This window comes from Amphiura filiformis, chromosome 11 (genome assembly GCF_039555335.1).
Source record: "Amphiura filiformis chromosome 11, Afil_fr2py, whole genome shotgun sequence".
In the NCBI taxonomy this organism is placed as follows: domain Eukaryota; kingdom Metazoa; phylum Echinodermata; class Ophiuroidea; order Amphilepidida; family Amphiuridae; genus Amphiura; species Amphiura filiformis.
Window position 1 is genome coordinate 63,562,038 of NC_092638.1, and position 18,149 is coordinate 63,580,186.

Below are 18,149 nucleotides of genomic sequence, written 5' to 3' on the forward strand. Positions count from 1 at the left end.
GAGTGCTTTACATGCTTATCATGACACAGTCAATGAACCAACCTACCAGAAGACAACCATCCAGTGGTCGTCATGTCGCAGATAGGGGAGTGTACACAAAAAGAAGTTAGCACGTAATGCTGACTAGTTGAACGTACCATGTACGCTCAGATAAGCGATGTCGCCAGCTCCGAATGCTGTACCTGCGTTAGTTGAATTCAAGCAACAGCTCTCGAATTAACCCACGGCACCCATGGCATTTTGCCGTGGGTGCTCAACCCCACTGCCGTAATGCCCTCAAAATATGTCCTTTACTCAAGGCAGTCACTTGCCGTGCCCTCTAATGAAGTTGCCGTTGGTGCCCCAGCCCTGGCCTTTCATTATAAAATAATCTATCTATGTTTGTGTGTGTTTTCTTCACTTTTGAGAAATTGCCTTGGTGCCCTTCTCAAATTTTCAACAGTTGCCATGATGCCCTCTTGAAATATTACAAACTGCCGTGCTGCCTTGCCTTTTCAGTGAAAATCCAAGGCAATTATCAACTTGCCCTAAAAAAGTTGCTGTGCCCCTTCAGATCCTTAATTCGAGGGCTGTCAAGCAAGTAGAGAGGGCTAAGGTACAGAACGTTCCAATCTATGTATTTAATTGTGACATGATCTGGTCCATGGGGGCCAAAGGAGGCATTTTTTAAAATTGTCTTACTGTAATTCCGGGCTGTAATTATTACATTACATATACAATAGGCTATCATTTACTGAAAACATCAAAGGTCTAGCATACTTAGTTCTAAAGTTATGAAGTTTCAAATTTGCCGCCTTTGGCCCCCATGGACCAGCATGTGAAGTTAATAGTAGTCTGTTCAAATTTTGTCTATCTGAGTGTTGTCATAACTAGGCTATTGTACATGGATATTCCTCAAACTGACTCTGACACTGTTGTGAAAGATTCCTGTTGCAGTGAATGGAAAAGTTACAAGAATTTGAAATAACAGCCTTATCTTTTCATAAAAAAGTTCCAACTTGTAACATATTGTCTATTTTGCTCGAAAAATGTTAATCCCTTGTGTTTATTACTACACCCCTCGATAAAAATGTGTCTATTTTTGCATTTTTCTCAAAAACTAATAACACACTGGTAACAAAAGTTATGTATATTATAGGGGCAAGGAATCCAATAACTACACTGGAATTTCAGTGACCCAAGACAAGTGGTTCGTTATATATGATAAGAAATAAGGTACCGCTAGGATGTACCTCATTTCCTATCATATAAACGGAACCGCTTGTCTTGAGGCACTGAAATTTCAGTCTAGTAATTGGATTCCTTGCCCCAATAATATACATAACTTTTATTACCTAATTGAAGAAGCATTATTTAATATTTGAGGGGATTTTTTAAAATCTGAAGGTTAAAAAAAAAAAAAAAAAAAAAAAATCCCACCGCCCCCCCCAACTTTCCCATTTTTCCATTTGAGGACAACACAACAATTTTTTTTTTGGCCTAATGGTAGTTAACGTTTTCTCAATATATTTGTCTGTCTGCCTTATTTTGTCACCTTTAAAGTCATATTTTGCAAAAGAAAAAAAACATTATTTATGCTCAATATTATTTGATTCAACTCTGATTGGGACAATAGACAAAACACAATAGGGTTCAAGTTTAAGTGGCACTCCTTTCATAGAAAAGGGCTGATTATTTGAAATTGATGTTTTTATGCTTGTAATAATATGTGATGCCATGTACATTACACACCTATTCATATATTTCTATATTTTTTGAGGGGGCGTATACATACACAAGGTGGATTGATTTATTTAGCTCAATGATGGGTCTGACTTCTGAAATATTGTAAGAATCTAAATGCATAATTTCTAGTTTGTCCTTCAGCAGAATCTGTGTTCACAGTGACATGGCAAAATTAATGAATAAGTGTTTTAAAAAAATGGAATGTACACAATAATACTGTATAATATGAAACCATCAATCGTGAGTAAAATTCTGGTTTTGTGTGAAAGAAAAAAATTCATTCAGTCACACAATAATAGTTGTTCACAACATGCTATTGAAGCCACCTCTTCTATCCAGATAAATGTCTTGAAAATTAACAAGCACAATACGAAAAAAAAACAAAAAATTGGTTTACAATTACTTTTAAAATATTTTTTCCAAACTTTGATTTTTAAATTTAAGAATATTGAATGCAATCGTTATGTCATTATATACTAATGTACGGAACCAATTTCACATACTAAAGGCTACATTTATAAGCAAACCATTTAAGACTCATTCTTGTAGACACCAATATTTGTTTGATTTTGGACTGTTGCCAAATAAATTGCCAGATTTACACTATTTTGGTGCCCATGAATGACAATCCAGTATAGTGTTATATACAGGGCTGTACAAATTCAGACTATCGTAGTCAAAACTCTGTGGGTAAAGCCCTATCTTTATGCTTATTTATGATACTGAACAGGCGCGCACACAAGTTTACGCATTCAAAATCTTGAGTATAGGGTGAAAGTTAGCTCATAATTTTAATAGGTTATGTAACTTTTGATAATTGGTTATGAAAAAGATAAGAAAATGTGTTTTCCCATTGTCTCAGCATGTACAAAAAAATAAAACAAAAACAAATAAAATGCCCTTAAAATGCATGTTTTTGGTCCTTATTTCCAAAAATTGACCAAATATTAAAATTTGACTTTTATTGCCACTTATTAGAACTAACTAAAGGATTAGGATTTACCCAATGTTTCATTGGGCAAAACAGGATAATAATTTTTTAATCCCTAAAATTAAGTGCTGTATTTTCTGGAATTGTGTAGGCCATGCATTATGGGTTGTGACAGTTTATATGCTCAATCATGTTCCTATGTAAGTTTGGAATGCTTCCAATTCATTGCTGATCATGTTAACATGGATTTAAAAAGCATTTGGTCTGTAGTAGTTCTCTCTACTAAGTGACTAACCCAAGATAGATTTCAGCGACAATCTGGGAATAAATTTTCACAAAAGGTTCCTGTATGAATGTTTGAATCAAAGATGATTCTTTCCAAAGGGGGGGGTGGCAACACAAAATATTTTGTAAATTTTTTTGAGGGTTACCGGGTTACCATAGCAATTGTTACCAGTAACTAAACTTTCATGTTGTGTGCGTGTGTCTGTTTTTCGATACAATATTGTTTATTTGCCCTAAAATGTAGCCTGTACTATAGGGCCAAGTAGCTGGCAAATGGCCAGCCACTGGGGCTTCTGAACATCTCTGAGATAATAATGACATAGAATTGCTATGCAAGATTCAATGATTGATTGTCACATCATGCAATGAAATTCTAAAAACATGGCTTCTATTTTAAGCTCAAAATACTGTAAAAATTAAGCACTTTGTGATAAAAAGCTATAGAAGCAAGAGGATTTCCACTATCTAGTTCCAGGTAACACCCTTTTACCATCATGTTGCTCACCTAGAGTCATTGTGAAAAAAGGTAAAGGAGTTGAACCTGCATTTTTTGCAGGATGGAGTGATTTGCTGTGGGGGGGGGGGGGGATCGCTACACCTCCTCCACAGGGAGTCTGTTACTTTCCCAGCCGGTACCCATTTATACACCTGGGTGGAGAGGAGTAATTGAGATAAACTGCCTTACTCAAGGGCACAGCACGGTGGCGTTACTGGGGCTTGAACCTGCAACCTTGCGAATATGAGTCGGAGACCATTCCGCTCAGCCACCGTGCTCATTTGCACTAAGTACAAATGATGACAAATATGGATCTCATTTTTGGACTGTGCCTAAACTGGAACCCAAATTTCACAAAATATTTGAAATTTTGTTTAATATTTCACAAAATTGTGTTAATGTGGCCAAAAATCTGGGACACAGGTATAAAAATGGATCTAATTGTCTTGGGAAAATTTGTATAAATACCAAAACCAAGATTGAGTATACCTTCCCTCTGGGTTGCTCAGCCACTTTCAAAAAATTTACATCATGTAATAGGATTCAAAATCCTCCCTAGCAACTCATCACTAGGTTTAATTCATATACTGAAAATTAACAAGGGGGAAAGATGAATTATTTATCAATCTATCAAGCTGGCTACTGTCAAAATGGTCATTTTTACGTAATTAATTTTTTTGTGCTTCGCCAATTTTGACTGCTAATTGTTTTAAATTTATAAATCTAAGCTTGAACATATAGATACATAAAATAAATATTTGCATTATAATTTTCATGGGACCTGCTTGAAATTTGAATAGCATGCAAAAATGATGTACCACGAAAAATTCAACTTTCACAGTTCTGTATAACAAGCAATTTTTGTGCAATTTTATTTGTGCCCTTTTCACAAGTGAGAAAAAATTATGTGTGAGTATTAATAACTGCACATATATTTGTAACCGATATATGTTGCAGTGTTTGGGATTGAACAAACCTGCGAAATTAAGATCATAATGTTTAGAACAGTTCGATTTGTGAAGAAAAAATAAATGTGAAAAATGCCGGTGTACACTGCGCAGCATCTATCCCTTTTCCACTAGAACTCACTAGGAATCGAGATCCACAACATGTTCATCTATCAGGGGCACAGTTCTTTAACCCCAATACAAAGTGCATGCATTGAATGACCTTAAAAAATTTGGGTACAAAAACTCATACTCTGCAACTTGAGGTGAAATTTTGCACTATGAGTGTTAATTGTGGTTATTGAACTATGCCATTGGGATGAGGCCATTGTGGGGATAGTAACTGCCATCAGCATGTGATTGCACTTTGATGGACTTACCTTCTGGCTTTAGCAAAGATTATATTTTTGTTTATCCTTTCCACGAATTGATCAGCACCTTTTGTTTTTTACACGTACACCACAGCCTTATTTCAGGATATGTAAGCTAGGCCATCTTAATTGAATAGTTCGTCTCAAAGCCCCTCCACGCATTAGTAAAACCGCCTGCTTTTTGCGTGTTATACCCGCTGGATTGAGTAAATTTCAGTTTTTTCCTGTTGTTTTATTTTTCCCAAATCCACCACACTGTCATCCCATACCCTCTGTATACATGTATACAGGAAGGCAAATAAGGCACAGTGGTGCAGAGGATTTTTGTTGATTCATATAGTCACAGAGTAGCTTGAGGGGTGGGTTCGAATCTCTACAGCGCCAACATGTTGTGCACTTGAGCAAGGTGCTTTAAATCACTTGCCTCACCTCACTCCACCTAGGTGTTATGGGGAGCTGTTAGGGGATATTATTACAATCTAAGCGCTGAGAGGAGCTGCGTTACGGTTGCGCCCTTGCTGAAACAAAATGGTTCTGATGCCCGGTGTTATCACTTAACATTGACTATGTGTACGCATGATCGTTCCCAATTTGAGAAAAAAGGGGTTATTTTTAAACTATGTTAATGTTCGCGATATTTAAAAAAATAGGGTTGTTTTTGACGACGGTGTACTCGAAATTAAAAAATAGGGTATATTTTTGTGAATCTGAGAATGTTGAAATCCCAAGGAATCTTAACATTTCTTGCTCAATTTACTCCCGGATTTCTAGTTTTGTGAAAGTTTTGTGCCTTCCTATAATATTCAGCAACTCACTCAGTTTGTTTCTGGGGTTTGTTTACACCGATTACATCACCGCTGTGTTCTTTGGTGTGTGTTCTTGAAATGTTAAAAAAGGGGTGCTTTTGTAAAAGTGTACTTGCAAAAAGGCTAATTTGTACCCGTTTTTGTGTAAAATAGGGATAACAAATGCTGAAAATGTTCTTGAAACAGCACAAAATAGGGGGTATTTTTTACTTTGGGAACGATCATGCATTACGCTTTTGCATAGGCAGTGACAACACCGGGTTCTGATGTAACTACTGAGCGATCATATCAATTCTGTAAATGAACCCCTAATTCATACACATGCCAGAATATGTTATTTATGATGATATAACTTACTATGCTACATGTTTACAAGTTCAAGATGTAGATATCTAGACTAGATGTAGGCCTCCATTAGCATGATATTTCAAGGAGGAAGATACCCCTAGGCTTTCGAGGCTGCTTGTTGCCATGGCCAACACTCCAGCAGAGTTCAGTATATAGCATCGATCAATAGATGTTTGTTTATCTTGCACAGAGTTCAAATCTTCTTCAATGTTTCTGTTTATGAAATATTAATACAGGGGGCCTGTAGGAAGGGCTCAAGTGTGCATGTTTTGTTTGTGGGAGTAATTGGTGCAAGTAGATTATTAAAATTGACTTGAACTTGAAGCTGGAATTAGTGGAAACATGGATCTACCCATTTCTCAATTTGAGATACAATGTATAGGCAAAATATAACTTGCAGTTATAAAGAAAATAATAAGAAAGAAAATATGTTCTACTTTTTGAAGTTTTGATCATAGAAATTTTTATAGTATGTTTTCAAGAGCGAGCATTATGCTGGTTTCATACTTTTTGCCGCTTGCGCTGCTGCATGACGCTTCATCATGCCGCTTGTATTTTTCTGCAAGCGGAGCGGCACACCGCTGAGCGGTAGCGGCATGATTTGAAAGCCACTCTTGCCGCTCAGCACCGCTCCAAAATCGTATTTTGTTCTCATACATCAGAGCGGCACCGATCCAAGTTGACTTGAATTCAACTCCCAGCGGTGCTGCCGCCGCGGCAAAGCGGTGGAGTGATCGATATATTTGCTTGCCGCTGGTCACCGCTAGGGTTTTTTTGGTGCTACTGCACAGTGAAGTAAAATCATCTTCAGAGCGGCAAAGTGGCAAGCGGCAGGAAAGTATGAAACCAGCATTATAGGGCAGATGTTGGCGGCTGTGACTGAAATCATTGAAAATAACATTTTCAATTCTGGTATTTTCAATTCCATTGGACAAAAATGGTAAATTTTACGCAGATTTATAGACCACCATCATCAGTACCTAGATGTAGTGGCAGCGCCGGGGGGTGTCAAGTTGGATTTTTCTTACCCCCACTTTTGAGGCAAAACTCCCCAAATTACGTAAATTTCCACTTTTTGCTGCATTTTGCCCCCCCCCTGAAATGCACTTTTCCCCCTCCCAATGCCCCCCCCCCCAAAAATACTTGGTGCTGCCACTGCCTAGATTTGTAGCTTTTCATACCCTACCAACAACTGATCCAATTTAATGCAGGTTCCAGGAAAGTGTGTAGTGTTGACAAGGTGTTACAAATGAATTATGTAGTGAATATTGTCTGCAGGAGACTCACTCCGCTTGGACAAGAGCAATTTTGACTTTAATGAGTGGTTAAAAATGCTGGTTGAAATGGTAATTTGTGGGAAACGCAATTAGGAGGACCTGAGGACGAAGACGACGATGATTATGATGATAATAAGGTGGTAGTACTGGTGCAAGAAATAGCTATAGTCCGTATGCGTTGCTCGAGGCAGTAATTTAGATATTATTTTTTTATTGTATCTCTGATAGTGATGATAAGTACATATAAAAGTATACATTTTCAGAAAGGAAATGATGCAAGGAATCCAACTAGCATAACAGATTCCTGCAAAAATGAGCAGTTTTTGAGAAAATCACAAAATTTGAGTTTACTTTACTGCCTCGAGGTAGTTGGAGGCATAAGGACTATGAGATTGGATAATGGGCCATTATTAATGGCACAAGGATCACAACAAGCTCATCTGTCAGTACACAGTTCTTTTTCACCAATAAACTTCTACATGCATATAATGACCTTTGAGTGTATTGGATACAAAAACTCATACTTCACAACTTGGGGTCAACTTTTGAGCTATGCTTATTGAGTGGAGGTTATTGAACTCGGCAAATGGCGATGAGACCATTTTAGTTAATAGTGTGAAAGTTGGGCAAGCCTAATTGTACAAAGCCTAATTGATATGGTACCCATAGAGATCAGAAAAAAGATTTCAGTATTAAATTTTAAGGTTTATAATTAAAAAAGATTAGGGTTAGAATTGGGGGGTGGGGGGTTGACTACTATTCCAGAATTTTGTGTTGATAATATTGCTGTTGTTGTGAAAGATAATGATGATGATGATAATGACTTCAATTCCAAAGTTTTGTGTTGTTTTTGACACTAGTGTTTAGTGATAAATATCGGTGGTGGTGTCACTAATGATAGTTATATTGCTGCTTTTGTGAAAGATGATGATGATGATGATGATGACAATCATGATTGCAGCATTGATGATGGTGATGGCGACAGCGATAATGATGACAATGTTGATGATGATGAGGATGGTGGTAATGGTGATGAAGATGGGGGTGATGATGATGTTGTGGTATTGGTGGTATTGGCAGATGATAATTATAAAACTAATAATTATGACACTTGAGGTATCAAATTTATATATAAAAAATGATGTACAAGATGAAAATGGAAATAAGGCCATAAAAAAATAATGGTTTGTCTCAAAGCTCACGAGTGGTTTGAAAACAAATGCGAAATGCGATTAAAAAAAAATTTATTCCCGACTTTTTTCATGGTATTTGGAAAAAAAATCTGATTTTACGAATTTATCTGGAAAAACTATAAAATTATTTTTTTTTTTGAAATAAAAAAAAAATTCTGCATTTCTTTTTTTCCAAATCTCACGATTTTACAAATGCGCGCGCGAGCTTTGAGAAAAACCTTTTTTTTTTTTTGCCTAATGAGAACATAAACATTATCCTCTATAACAAATTATTGTATCATTCAAAAACAGGCCAGATAGACTGCAATTATTTTAATTAGGTCATTCATAACAGTGACAGTTTTATTAAATTACAATTCACACTGCAGGTGTATACCATAGATGCAATATTGTGTCATGAAATTGTTTTAAAGTAGCATCTCACCATGTGATTATACTAAAGGTGATTTTTTTATTTAAATCATTTTGAGGTAAATAATGACCTGTCCCTTAAGTCTCATCACAATGAGCTATTCCATTTGAAATCTACACTCCCCCTGTGGAAGATCTTTGAAATATCTTCCACAGGGGGAGTATGAATTTTAAATGGAATTAGCACATTAGGCAGCTCCATTTGAATTTCATACACCCTCTGAGAAAGATTCAACCTAAATCTTCCACTGAGGGAGGGGTGAGTTTCAAATGGAGCTGCCATAAGTGCTAATTCTATTTGAAATTCATACTATTCTGTAGAACATATTTCCAAAATCTTCCACAGGGGGAGCATGGATTTCAAATGGAATAGCCCAATCATAGTACCAAGTTACTCTTTTTGACTTAAAACAAGCATATGGCATGACAGGTAATCTATAACAATAAATATTACTTATTACTAACATCATAATTCTCCGAAACAAACTAAATAATAAGCAGGTTGATTCTCATTATTTGCATTTAAATTGAGTGATAATTGGATAAAAACACATTGTAAAATTGCACACTTTAATTTCCATTAAACCCAAATCACTTATATCATCACTTGCTCTCTGTGTTTCCTATATTCAGCATCTTTATCCTTTTCTGCTGAAATATAGCCAGTTTCTAGCCATTTCTGTAAAAGGTTGAATAAATTAACCAAATGATTTTGTGTGTGGTTTTGCTAGTGTTCACGAGTTGAAATCTGTTGTGTGTGCTCGTGAGTGAGTGAGTATGTGGATGCCTGGCTTGGTCGTGTAGTTGATTATAATAGCTAACCCCTGTTCGTGTATATAGATATAGTAACACTGTGTATGGAACGCTGCGAGTTCACTACGTGTAGAAATAACAGTTAAAATTACGCATATCAAAAAAATGCTGTATTAGTATTTTAAGTTTACGTTCCCCCAGATATTTACGTGTAATCTGTGCATGTTATGCGGCTATAGGGAGATAACATGCATGTGTTGGTGGCAGGTTGTCTGTCTACATATCCATTGCATATTGACGTGGTTGTGATTTTCAAATCACACGTCTGCGACAATAAACGTCCCATTATCAGATGTGATTGATCAATATTGCATTGATTTAGAAATTACAAGTATGCATTAGCTCAGTGATTGAAATTAAAGTAACAACTTGCTTTGCATTGAATGTAATGATGAAGGTGTGTGATTATTATACATATTTAAGGCCAAGTAAAATAAAAAACATGTTTCACATCCAGGTTTTTGAAAAAAAGAGGAAGAGGGGCTTTTTTATTTTCTATTTTTTATTGCAAAATTGGTGTACCCATACTTCGAGCTATTTTAGTGTATAATAATGCCTGGAAAAAGGAGGAGGCTTTTTTATTTTGTTGTTCTGAGAGGAAACACCTTCCAAAAGTGTTTCTTGTATATTAGCAAGCCTATAGAAAGCATCTTAACTTCCTAGACATATTTTTTTGAATATTAAGCGGGAGAGGACAGAAACATGTTTATTTTTTTATTTGGCCTAATGCAGGTTCTGATTATGTAGTTGCATACAGTATTGCTGATTTGAGCAATGGACTATGCCAGTTGAAATCCATACATACACCCCCTATGCAGTGGCGTGCCGTGGGCCCCAACCCCGGGGGCTGAAGAAGAAACAATTTTGCCGCCCTTCCTTAACAGCCGAAAAGGTTGACCCAATTTTTTCACGGTCGTTTGAAAAAGTGAAGAGCAAAAAAAAAAAAAAAAAAAAAAAGGATTTTAGTGCAAGCGCCCTAAAAGCAACCTTTTTTCAAAATTTTTTATGCTTTGTCAATTTTTTGCGCCCTTTTTTCTTTGGTAATTCGTTTTGCCGCCCACTTCGTTTTTGCCGCCCCTGTTTTTGCCGCCTTCTTCTTCCGCCGCCCTGCGTTTTGCCGCCCCCTACTTTGACCCGGGGCTGGCGCCAAAGCCCCCCCCCAAATACGCGCATGCTATGGAAGACATGATGTTAATGTTCTACTCAGCAAGTGTGAATTTCATATGGGGGTACATAGTGACTCCACCATTTGAAATCTACATATGAAGAGCTTTGTTTCAAAACCCCTTACATCCACTTGCCCAATTTTGAGAACACATCAAAAAATTATCAAAAAAATCACTGATATAAGGTGTTTTTAACAAAAGCAGTTTTTGGCAGGATGCTCATCCTACCCAAGCATCCCGCCAAAAACTGCTTTTGTTGCAAACCCCATATATCACTCAGTGATTTTTTGATGATTTTTGATGTGTTCTCAAAATGGACAAGTGGATGCAAGGGGTTTTGAAACAAAGCTCTTCATATATACACCCCCTGTGTGGGATATTAAGGTTGTGTCTCTCAGTCATAGGGGGTATATGGATTTCAACTGGAATGGCCTAATTTTTATATTACAACCACCTTAGAGTGAATGTATAGTCTACTCAGGGAGTGTGAATTTCATATGGGGTACATGAATAAGTGACTCCATACTCCCTGTGTGGGATATTAAGGTTGTGTCTTCCATAGGGGGTGTATGGATTTCAACTGGAATAGCCCAATATATTACAACCACCTTAGAATAAATCTATATGATATCAAACATGTCCATCTGTCAGTACACAGGTCTTTAAGAGGCTGGTCGAGTGCAGATCCGTCAGAACACGCTTTTCAATACGGAATAAATGCTAACCTCATTGTGACATCATCCAAGCAGCAAGGTTCATTTCCCATTGAAAAAGTGTTATCCGACGGATCTGCAGTCGACCATTCTGTTAACCCCAACAGTTTATACATTCATGATCTTTGAATCTGTTGGATACAGAACTCATACTCTTCAACTTTGGGTCAAATTTTGAGCTGTAATAGTTAAGTGGGGAATAATGAACTGTGCCACTGTAGATGAGGCCATATTAGCTTCTATTAATTATATTTCAAATATAAAACTGACCAGACTCAGTACACCGGTCGATCTTACCGTTTCCGATGTTGATTAAGATACTTCTTGCATCGATCCCGAGATGCGGAAAAAACCAATAGTCATTTTGTCCCACATAAATGAATAAATAACAAAACCCCCGATCCCCGGTGGACTCACCCAAAAGGTGACGCCACACCATATGATCGCCCTTATCCTCCTTGGTCTCCGACTGACACAGGCGTGCCTATCGATTGTTCATAGCACTGTGTATCAATTTTCTCGACTAAGGCGAGATATACTGGTTGTAGTTTCACACCTTAGGTAAAACCAAACCGGTATTGTTCGGCTGAGGATAGTTTTGACGGCATTTTCTGACGAAAAAGTGACAAAAAACGATCCAAAACTTAGCTACATATCGTGCCTCCGTTTGTATCACGGGACACACGAGCAATTCAAAATGGCCGCTCGTTGGCGCCATTCATTTTGTTTCCCACGTAAACAACCATTGCAGCCTGTAAGTTACAATAGATGTTTGTACATACACATTGTATTTCATGTACGGTAGGTTATTGTTGCTATGTTAGGGTGATTACTCTATCGTTATGTCTTCATTACCGTCCAATAAAGACGAGTTAATCAGATATTCATACGGTGGGGATTGGTAGGGACCCGTCTGACATTTTAGTAATAAAGTTAGCCAGTCCTTACTTTACCACTAACGTTAGCGACCAGCCTCCGTGCTCAGGTTTGCTTACTGGGCTTGAGTCGCGTGTTGGGGGGGGGGGGGTAGTGCCCCCCCCCCTTTTCTCCTCGCTTCGCCTCGGCCCTGTCGGGCTTGCCCTTCCCTGGTGACGGAGCGGGACCCACACCCGCTCTGTTTCACCCACAGGGAGTGCTCACGATCTTCTAGATGTCTTTCTTTTGCTTAGGACTCTCCGAGTTCCAGCTTGACGATTTGGATAGGCTCCGTCATCGCCATAAGACGAAGAAGAAATCTACCAAGGGCACTGGTACGGTCGATACGGGGGATTCTGCTGTGACAGCCCCTATGGGTCATGGCAGGTCTGCTTAAGGGGGCTCCGGTCCCCGGACAAGCAGGCGGTTCCTTCGGGACTGCGAGCGCGGCCAAAGGCTCAGCAGCCAGCGAAAGCACTGACTATACGTCGGAGCAAAGTAGCAGGCAGCAGAGCGGTAACCACCAGCGAAAACCCTAGCGGGTTTTGCAGCAGGAGGATACCAGTCGACACGGTAGATTCTGCTGTGACAGCCCCTATGGGTCATGGCAGGTCTGCTTAAGGGGCTCCGGTCCCCGGACAAGCAGGCGGTTCCTTCGGGACTGCTAAGCGCGTCCAAAGGCTCAGCAGCCAGCGAAAGCACTGACTATACGTCGGAGCAAAGTAGCAGGCAGCAGAGCGGTAACCACCAGCGAAAACCCTAGCGGGTTTGTAGCAGGAGGATACCAGTCCTCTAGCGAAAATCCTCACGGGTTTTTTGCAGGAGGGCACCCGTCTGTTGCAGGCATATCTACAGGCTCAAACAGCCACAGTAGTAGCCAGCGACGGGCAGCATGCAAGGGTACCCGGGCTTGCCTGGGTTGAACCCTAGCATGCATGGGTTCAGCAGAGACGATACCGCTGCTAACGCTGTGGGTGTAGTCTTAGCAGAACCAACTGGGGTTGTCACACGGCAGCGTTCCATGGCGGGACCGCCGAAAGTGATACCCTGGGCCCTAGAATAGCTGCTGGCTGTCCACAGGGACTGGCTGGCGATTATTCAGGGGTTGGGCTCGCAGTCTCTCACGGGACAGCGACCCAGGTGCATTCGGTGGCAGCTACAAAGGCGAGCTACGGCTTGACTTCAGTGGTAGCCGCTATGCACCCGCCCATAGCTGCCGTGAGTGGTCCGCCACACACAGCGACCTTGGGCGAAGCTCTAGAGGGTACAGTAAGTAGCTTGAACAGCCTAGCTGATCAACAACCCACTTATGTCCTCGAGAGCCAGCGGAGCGTGGGTGATCCATTACCGTCAATGGGTCAATTACCCTCTCTTGATCGATCACTGTCAAATCAACAGGGCATAGCTCCATTGATTGACGCTGCCTATTCAGGTGGCGAGGTGATTGATCGGGGTATCTGCACGCTCAGCTACCCGTGGTACTAGGCAAGCTCCTCTAGCCAAGGGACAGCCGGTATAGCGGGGTACCCATACACACGGCTTGATCCCCTTGCGGGGGAACGCAGTGAGGCATGGGTACAGTGGTACACAGCCGGGAGCCCTCACGGGCACCCACGCTAGTACCGCGCCGGTACCACGCCAGCACACAGCTTGATCCCCCAAACAGGGAACGCAGTGTGGCGAGGGTACAGCGGTCCACAGTTGGGAACCCTCACGGGTACCCACGCTGATACCCGCACCGGTACCGCAGCACCGCTTTAGTCGCCACAGTCTCTGTGGCAACAAGGGGAGGCGGTGCTGGTACTGCAGTACCATGGGGTTACCCTGGTGGCGGATCCTTTCAGGGTCAGCTGCCGGCTGGGTATGCCCCGTGGTACCCCGCCGCAGGGTGTTTCTTCCACGGCCTAGCACCGTGGCAAGTGTCGCCTAGCGATGGCCACGCAGTACCAACATCAGCTGTTGACCAGGCCAGCCGGCATGGAGCTAACCCAGATCTTGATCAGGGTAGGCCCCGTGCTGCTAGCGCTAGGACGACGGCTGCGAGAGCATGCGGACCCAGTGGTGCCATGGCGGATACCTCAGTTTCTTGCGGGAGTACTCCGTCTTCTGCTGGCAGGTAGTCGGCGAGCCACACACTGGTTATGCCTTCTTACCCGCTTTCAGATGCCCGTCCTCAGTTACCGTCATCATCGGAGCATGATACGGATACTGTGGGCGAGGAAAGGAGTCGGAAGCTGAGTCCGGTAGTGACATCACTACAGTCTCCTTCCCCGCTGCCCCGCGAGGGGAGCAACAGCACTGATCTTCCTCCGGACACCCCCTAAGGGGGAGTCCATGGAGGAGGACCAGGGGATCCTTTCAGTAGGATGCTCAGCTGCTGCTTCCTCACTGGGGACGCCTGCACTCTCATTCCCGGCAAACCTCACGGGTAGATATCGTGGGGCTGTCGAGCTCAGTAGAGCTATGGACGCCGCGTGCTTGCACGCTTCCTCTGCGCTTAGCGCGGGAGGACCACGGGACCTACCTGAGGGGATCCGAGAGGGACCCAGATGTCGTCAAGCGTATCACGCTCAGACAACATCTGAGCTCTTCCGCGAGGTGAGCCTATTAGCGGTGCTAACAGCTAGCCTCAACGAGAGCTCCATGGGCCTAGCCCATAGGGTGTCCACTCAGCGCCGGGGAGGGGCCTGCCACTCCAATCGCTCAACGCGATGGAAGGGCAGGGTCCTTTTTCTCTTTGGATGCTTCTGCGCTACGGTGGAGGACCGTGCAAATAAGCTACCAACGGGAGCACTCTGAAGAGGTCGGAAACGGCCCTTGCCATGGGTAGGAGCTCCGACTTCAGCAGGCCGTGCACCACCAACAGTACCGAGCCCACTACCTCTGCAGCACCCATTTCTGGGAGGCGCAAGGGTAGCACAGGATCAGCTGGCAAGCCCCGAAGAAGAGCAAGCGCTCTTCCAAGGGAAGCTAGGCAGAGCATTCCTGGGGGGCTCAGCGGTTTTTCCGCAGGGGGATCTCCCAGTGGACGACCGCTTATGGCTTTCACCCAGAGGTGGGAAACCATCTCTCTGAGCGCCTGGGTATGGTCAGTGGTGAGTGGGGGTTACAGACTGGCAACCCAGTCTCCCACATTCGCCTGCACATTTCAGAGGTCCACAGTAGTACCGCCAGACGGCCCCCAGCGTCGGGCACTACTGACAGGGATCACACAGCTTCTCACGAAGCGGGCGATTGTCCCGGTCTACCCCCGTTCTACGGGTGATCTTGGAGCCATTGGCTCCAAGGAAGACCGGCGACGGAGCCCCATCCGAACCGCAGGCTGTTGAACACGTTCTTCAGGCCCAAAAGGTTCAGAATGGGGACTCTCGCCTCGGTGCTAGCCTGCCCCATCAGGGGCATGGGAACAGCATCGCTAGATCTCTCGGACGCCTATCTGCATATGCCAATCGCCTCTCAAGATCGGAGGCATCTGCGCTTCTAGGTACAGGATCAAAATTACCAGTTTTGATACCGCCATCCGCCTGTCCATCTCTCCCAGGGTGTTTAACACTCTTGGTCAGAGCGGTGGCAGCGCATTCTGAAGCACAGGGGTGTCAACATCAGTTGCTACCTGGACGTTTGGCTCATATACGGACGCACTCCACTGAAGACTACGGGTCTCATGGGGTTGATAGTCCGTAGGGTGCGGGACCCTGGATTTTTGATCAGCTCAAAAAGTCCAGCGTGGTCCCGACGCAGACACCACTATTTGTAGGGGCCCGGATCACCCTCACGGAGGGGTTCGGGTGCTCTCACCCGAGCGGGTGGCGAACATGGTGCGGTGTGCCTGACTCTTGGCCGAGTCTCGGGCAAAACCCGCTGTGGCATGGATGAAGGTGGTAGGCCTAATGGCCAGTATGGTAGACCTCGTACTGTACTGCCGCTTTCTACGTTAGGCTTACCCAACTACACCTTCTAGCCTGCTTGCAGGCCCAGTCGTCACCCAAGATCCCTCGCGGTTCCGTTGTCGGAGATCGCGCGAGAGGAACTCTGGTGGTGGACCCATCAGCCCAATTTGACCCAGGGTGTCAGGTTTCCTGCACCCCCGATATGTCACGTAGTGACAACCATAGCGCCAAAACGGGGCTGGGGGTCCACATCCACGGAGACTCCGCCTCGGGCCTATGGGGCCATAGAGACAGAGTTTCACATCAACCTCCCTCGCTTACGAGGAGGTGATCGTGGAATCACATACCGTTGTCCTGACGGATAGCACAACCGTGGTAGCCTACCCCAACAGACAAGGGGACTCCGGACCACCACGATTGAGCCTGCATGCACGACACCTGATAGGGTGGTGCAAGTTCAGGCAGATTACGATGAGAGCGATACACATCGCGGGCGTCACCAGCATCCTCGCGCACTATCTGTCACGAGGAAGGGTGTCGGGACCAGCAGAATGGTCCCTTGCTCCGCAGGTCGCTCAGACGATCTTCAAGGGATGTACCACCCCTCGAAAGATCTGTTCGCATCTCATCGCAATCATCCACTGCCGGTGTACTGCTCAAGGGTCGCGGACCCCCAAGCATTCACCGTGGACGCTCTGTCCATAGACTGGGGAGGGATGACAGCTTATGCAGTCCCTCCGATCTCACTACTCATGAGGGTGGTGGCCAAGATCGGGTGGGAAGACTGCATTGTCATTCTGCTAGCGGCAAGGCCGCTGGCACTCCCCGAGGTACCCGATCTACTCCGGATGCCCGGAGCGGAGGTACCCAGTCTATCACTAGAGCACCTGCAGTTAGCTGCATGGCCCTTACCAGGGAACACGCAGCGGAGGGATACTTTTCATCAGAAGCTGTTTTTCTCATCGCCGGGCTAGACGGAAGTCTACCCTCCGCACGATATAGCCAGAGTCTGGCTCCATACTACGCTTGGTGCAATGAGACAAATAGCTCTCCGCTAGAGCCTCTGTGCTGCTAGTTCCGGAGTTTCTGACAGAAAAGTTCCAAGCAAGACTTCAGCGGGCCACTGGGGCCAGCTATAAGTCAGCTGTCCTCTCCATTCACCGAGGTTTCGAGACGGTCGACTATCATAGCCGATGGTTACCTTATTAGTCTCGCCTCGACGGTATGTTCAACAGTGTCTACCAAAAGGAAAGTGATCCTCCTAAGGGATCCCAACACAGTCTTAGATTACCTTAAGGGTCACCTTTTGACCTTCCGCCAAAAGCGACGCTTAAATACGTAACTCTCAAGATGGCTTTCCGGTTTGGCGTTGGCTTCGGGACGGCGGTGCTGAGTTGCACACGGTCTCAAGGTTAGCTTCCGTGTTCACAAACACTGGAGCGACACTGTTTCGGCGCTCTGTTCTCGTGACTACGAACGGGCGCGGTGCATACCGACATTCGCCCCTCTCCAATCCCCAGGGTTGGGCAAGGTTCGGGCTGAAGCCAAAGATAGGCTGGGGTGTCCGATAAGGCGCTGCAGCACTATTTCTTCCGAACACAAGCCTTGCGAGGGACTCACGACCGCATTCATCACCCTTACAGAGTTTTCGGTCCAGCCGCTGTCGCAATGGCTGGTCCAGGTGTTGGTGGGGTCCGGGATCGCGAAGGTTTCGCGCCCCACGACCCACTCGACACGAGCTATCTCATCATCTTGGGTATACCGCTCGGTTGTCCCTTGAGGAGATCTAGCAGGCGGTGTCCCGGAAGCCACCTTCGCCCTTCTCTACGATACTTCCGCTTACGTTAGTAATCAGAGACGGG

At 43.7% G+C, this 18,149-nt stretch overlaps 1 protein-coding gene across 1 annotated transcript in view; it reads left to right on the top strand.

Moving 5' to 3' along the window:
* LOC140165131 (membrane-associated phosphatidylinositol transfer protein 2-like) overlaps positions 1 to 18,149 on the top strand; it is a 104,614-nt gene that overhangs the window by 18,052 nt on the left and 68,413 nt on the right. The gene's annotated exons all lie outside the window — the stretch shown is intronic.